This window comes from Erithacus rubecula (genome assembly GCF_903797595.1).
Source record: "Erithacus rubecula genome assembly, chromosome: 6".
Taxonomy (NCBI): Eukaryota; Metazoa; Chordata; class Aves; order Passeriformes; family Muscicapidae; genus Erithacus; species Erithacus rubecula.
The window spans coordinates 13,707,877-13,713,876 of record NC_136688.1 but is presented as its reverse complement, the minus strand read 5'-3'; positions in this window follow the sequence as shown (position 1 = coordinate 13,713,876).

The following is a 6,000-nucleotide window of genomic DNA, read 5'->3' as shown; positions in this document are numbered from 1 at the left end:
ATTGGAACTTGAGACCTGCTTTCACCATGGGAGATAATGACTCCCTTGGTGAAGACAGAGTGAGTGCTACTGAAAAAGCCCTTGGTTCACTTTTCAGTTTGCCCAGCCAAAATAATTTTCTTCAGGGAGGAGATGCATGGTATTTTCACTGTATATTAAGGTTTTTGTCTGGAGTTACAATGAAGAATTACCTTTCCTCCTCAGCCTGCCTAGACAACTAGTTGTCAGAAAACATTTACGCCTACTGTGTGTCCTCTTAGCCCATGTTTCCCAGCTCCCAGCCTCTGGACCCTCCTATCACCAAGATAACCAATCCTTCACTGACAATGTCCCAGAGCAGTGCTGCACTCATCCTAGTAAATCCTGATGCTGGCCAGCAATCCTCTGCCAGCATGAAGGAAAGAGGGACCAACTGCTTAAACCTACTGTTTATGCTTCCAAGGGACCTGTGGGCACAGTCACAGATTCACTTTTAAGTATCTGTTTGTACAGATACTGAATATAAAGAATTTAGTCAAGATACTCCGAAGTCATCAATAACTCGACGTTGCAAAAATGGAAGCCTTTTGGGTGATTATCCCAATGAGTGCTATGCAGATTCTTGGTAATTAGTCCTACAAATACCACCATTAAACTTTAAACTAATATAAAGAACATGTGCAATTGTGCATGCTAATAATAACACCAGACAGTTTGTTATACTGAATGTCTCCATAAAGATATTCTTTATAACACCTTTGGCACAACTGAGACCTTGCATAATTAAATTTGATTTCACTTTCTTACAACTCTAAGCATAACTTGAGATTTCTAATTAGCTACAACTATTTTTTTAGAAATGTGTTTCTATTTAGTATAATCTTGTATACTTCTAGCCAAATGTCTTTTGTATTTATTATTATTATTATCTCCTACTGACAGCTTTTTAACTGAGACATTTCGACCAAGATAAATAACTATATGCCTCCCAACCACAGTTCTTTGTGTGCCATCTGCTTTGGGTGGTAAAATAATTTCCTAAGTGAAAAATAGCAGTTTATGGAGATAAGATAATTTTCCATTCTACTATTCTAAGTAGAGATAAAAAGGCAGGCTGATTATCTTCTAAAGCTAACATTTCCACACCCCACCTCACCAAAAGCTGCTAATAAAGTGGCCTTATTAATGAGACTTCCTCACCTAATTGTGTTTCCCTTCTGCCTAAAACAACAGACACGTAGTTTCCTCTCAATGTCTAAAATGCCTGCCTAGCTGGCATGTCAAGGAGCACTCCTCATGCCACTCAGTGGGGGATGCAGGACCAGGACCATCCCATGCCCAAGAAACTCATCCCAGTACCGGTAAAATATGGCCCAGCAAAGGGACAGTCCCTACTGGTCTCTGTCGGTGCAATACAACCCGGCTCGTGTGCTACCTGTGTTCTGAAGCCATGAGGTGCCAATTACAAGAGCAATTAAGCAAAAAATGCCTGTTTTCTGCACAGCTGTGCCCCAAGCTGAAAAAGCCCAGATGTGTTCTCTCACAGAGTTCATTCAAGCAAGAGGGAGAGGTTGAATTACCAGCTAAAATGGAAAGAGACAAAAAGTGATAAATTGGAGAACAAACCACCGGAACTTATTTACTTCTTGAGAAATTAATGAACCCCATGAGCTCATAGGTTGCAAAGCAAATTAAATAAATGTCTTTCTCCTTTAACATCTGGGGAATTACAGCAAGTGGAATTGACTTTATGCTTGTCTTCCCTCTAACTCACTACAGGTAGCAATCCGGTGAAACACAGAAGGAAAATGGCAAGACAAATCTATATCAAAATGAAAACAACAATAAATGAAGGAGCAGGAGCAGGCCATGGAATAGTGCATAACTTCAAACATTATATAAGCTATTTTTTCATACTTACCCATTTCCTTACTTTAAATTCACAGATGTAGGCCACAGTACACCTTAGGAGCTGATTTTATCACACTAGATTTTGAGAAGATCGACCAGCAAGTTAAAAGTAAATAAAGTTAGTAAAGCATTTGTACTTATCATGTGTACTGCAGGCTCTCAATGCTTTCTAGGTCAGTGCTGTATCTGACTTAGTTTGCAGTTTTCTCATCACCAAGCATTCAGAAATTCTATATATAACACATACATCATGTTACTAAAATAAATAGTGAGTTAATTTTTTTTTACTTGCCGATTTTGAAGCATAGAGGGTGTTTATTTTCCATGCTTTCCACATTCCTTTTTCTGGACAGGAGCCTTAGAAATTTACCATGGGGGCAAGGGAGAAAGAAGCTAAAGTTTTGAGGTTACAGTGCTTCAAGAAGCATACCAAACCCTTTCCCCCAGCATTTTTAGGTTAATGATACAATTGTAGCAATTGGCCAAATTTTGAATACTAACAATTAAATGGGTTTTTGTAGGCTAAGTCTCAGACTCAGTCTCTTTTCTGCAGAAATATACCTGACAAAATAGGTTTAAACAATTCAAACAGTTAAAATATTGAAATTTTGTGTCTACCATGATACTTCTGGATATTCACGCTTAAAAGAGAACCTGTATTAAAATTAAGACTACATTTAAATCTGTAGAATTTTAATTTATAAAATAAACAACATGATTTTTTTTTAAATTCTAGAGCTATTTTTATCAAAAATGACTTGTTTATGGAATACAATAGAATCCAGCTCACACAATTTTAATATGCCAACATCACTTATTATAGATTAAACAGGAGGTCTCATTTCTGGCATATAAAGTTGTCTGTAGTAGGTCACTGACAGCAATCCTCTACCATAAAGCAGTAATGAGCTTTATTGTTTAATTAAAAATATTACTTTTCCTCTTGTGCATTAATGATGATTTCTTATCCTGTTCTCTCTATCTGCTTGTATTTGGCACAACTATTTCATTATTGATGTAAAGCAGCAATTCAAAATGTAATGATTAACTTCCATGTAAATCTTTCTTGTCTAAATAATTGATGGGAAAGATGAGCAGAGGCATTTGGAGTCAGCAGTTGTTATTCCTTCTGCCTCTTCACATTTCTCCGTAGCAGGCAGTAGGGCAGCCTCTGTCAAACCCCCTAAAAAACACATTTTTCAGGGGAGAGGGTTTGAATTCCCCAGCCTTGTATCAGTCCAGATGGGGAATTATCTGAACACAAATCTCTGCTCTGTCCTGCAAAAGCTGTACCTTCATCCTGTCTTGCATATGGTGAAGTACCTGATTTTGCATAAACTCCTCCATCTTCTGCATCATGAGGAGGCTACAGAGTTGCAGATAGCTGATCCCACAGAAGCCTCATTTCTCCAAATGCCTATCAAAAAATGCTCAAATTTAGGAAAAAAGACAAGGCAGCAAAATGTTACTGCCCTAAAACATAAATTGTGCTTGACAGTCAGGACTGAGTTGTGCTCTGTTCCTTTGCAAGGATCTTTATCTTCTGGACTCACAGATGATACTCTGGTTATTCCAAACTACTCCCACAGCACTGAAAAGACTCCATCTCCATCTTCATCCAAACTCTCCCAACCCTGCTTTTCATTATTCAGTAATTCCTATTTACATATATGGCCCAAGCCTGTAATTAAATCTCTGATAGGCCCTTAAACCCCAAGGGAGAAGCTATCTGGATCTACCCGGGCACCCTCTGGCAGAAACTCAAAATCTTTTCCATGGTTTTAATATGGCTTGCATTATGTGATTTCCACAGCAATTAATATATTAAATAAAATCATGGAATGACATGCTTTCATAATATTTAAGTTTTAAATTTCATTACAATTTAAAGAAAATACTCTAGAGTAGAAAACAGGTTATTCTGAGAAAGAAATGTCAGCAGCTTCCTCCTACTATGCTCTGCTAACATTTCAATATATATTTTCTTTAAAACTTAAATAGAATTGTAAGCTGTAAGAGGGAATAAATGCTATAAAGATAGAAATCTCTAACACCATTTATGTGAAAAGTTGAAAAAAGCAACCCTCTTTGCATACTTGGGGGTATTTTTCCCTCAGAAGTCACTTTTTAATTTGATTTAAATCCAATTAAGTCTGAACATCTAAAATGAAGAACAAGTCTTTGAATTTATGTATAACTGATTTAACTAATCATTGCCTTACTGCAGAGATACTAAGCAAACAAACTATGAAAAATAAATGTGAAATAAGATCCAAATTGCAGACAGCCTTGATTTTGTTTTTAAAATAAATAAATAAATAAATAATCATCCTGCACAAAGCATAGGACTCTGTTTTCTACCAGCCAAAGCTGCAGTTATTAGATTAAAAAACAAAAAAGGAATTATTTTATAGTTAAAAGAAAATGACTGGTTATTTTGGGGGGGGCTTTTTTGTTGGGTTTTTTTTTTTTTAATTTTGGTTTTGTTTTCTTCTGTTTTTGTTTTTTGTAACCTCATGTTTTGGACTGGAAGCACTTGGCTTCCTTGGGAAACCTTCCTCCAGACAAACTGAGGATGCCGAAACAACTAGGGAAGTCCAACTACTAGAGCAGTTCTACCCTGATTTTGCCTGGATGCTAATCAGCTAATGAGCTCAGGCTCCAGCAGCCTCAGGCTGCCTTCTCCAGGTAATCAGTCCAGGTATCCCATGCTTTACTCCGAGTTTCTCACAAATCAAGCAATTTCGGTAATCCACAAACATTTCAGAAGCGCGGTTGAGTCCTGGAAATCTCCATTCCTACAACGTTTTATCTGTAAGCTGAAGCAAGTTTTGTTGTTGTCATTGTACTGCAGCACGGTGTATGTTACAGAATTCATAATTTTATAAACACAGGGGAAAGGAGTAACTTTAAAGCTCCCTGTCACACAATATCTTCCTTTAAAGTTGCCGTCTGCTTCATATGTGGAAGCCCCTGTTTGATCAATGGGATGCCTCTGGAATACTGCCAGGAACCGTGTGGCTCAGTGCCAGACAAGGCAACTTTCTCACTGTGGATCACAGGCTCCATAGCTGCAGGCAAAGCTCCTCCCAGACAGATTAGTACAAATTAACGTGTGCATCCAGCAAACTTGCTGACATTTTTCCTTCCCCTCTCATACACATCATCCCAACCATTGGAACGGGGCTTACAGAGACTGCATCTAAAAAGCACTACCGCAGGAGCAGCTCATTTCTGAAATACCTATCAGCTGTCTATCATAGCTCATATCCAGCTGCAAATGCTGTTTGCAACAGCTCAGAAACCCCGCAGCTATTCAGCTTGGGCAGTAAAAGCAAAGATGACAAGACCAAAATGACAGCTCTTAACTCATTGCCTCATTCTTTCCCATTAAATAAAGCTTTTCCTCCTCACCTTGGGAACTATGTAACTGATTGCAAAGTTTCTGGAGAGCAAAAAGTGTGAAATCTCACATATGTGCCTTGGAGATATGTCTTAGGTGTGCATATGAGGTAAGAAACTCCGACTATTTTTAAAACCCCAGCACAGTTCTGTGCATCCAGCCCAGTGCTGTGGCAATGGCCAGCAGTCAGCTTCTGCTGTCATTTGTCTGTTTTTATTCAAGGTTTAAGTGGAAGGATTGCTCAGTTATAGGTCATCTTCAATTTTTATAATAATTGATTTGATAATCCAAATTTTACCACAGGTTAAAAGAAAAACTTCAATCATTTTTAAGCCACTTGAGGTTTCTCAAGTTGATTCATTCCACAACATATAAATGTTCAAATTTCTCATCTTGTTTGCAATCCCTTCCTAATAACCCTTGCAATGAAGAGGATTAAGCAACAGATGATTTTTGTAAATCATATCACATTTACCAAGCATTAACTGAATGTCATTAAAGGTCCAAGCACCTCAGTTGGACTTGCAGGTATTTCTCTCCCTACACAAACAGCACTGAAGAGCCCACAGTAGACAGCTGAAATGCAAGAGATTGTTATGCAAAAAAACTCCAGGTTAGCCCCCAGGATTTTGTCAGGGTTTGTTTGCAGTTCTGCACCTCTCCATCCCAGGAATCAGACAGCTGTAAGAAGCTGGTTTCCTAAACAA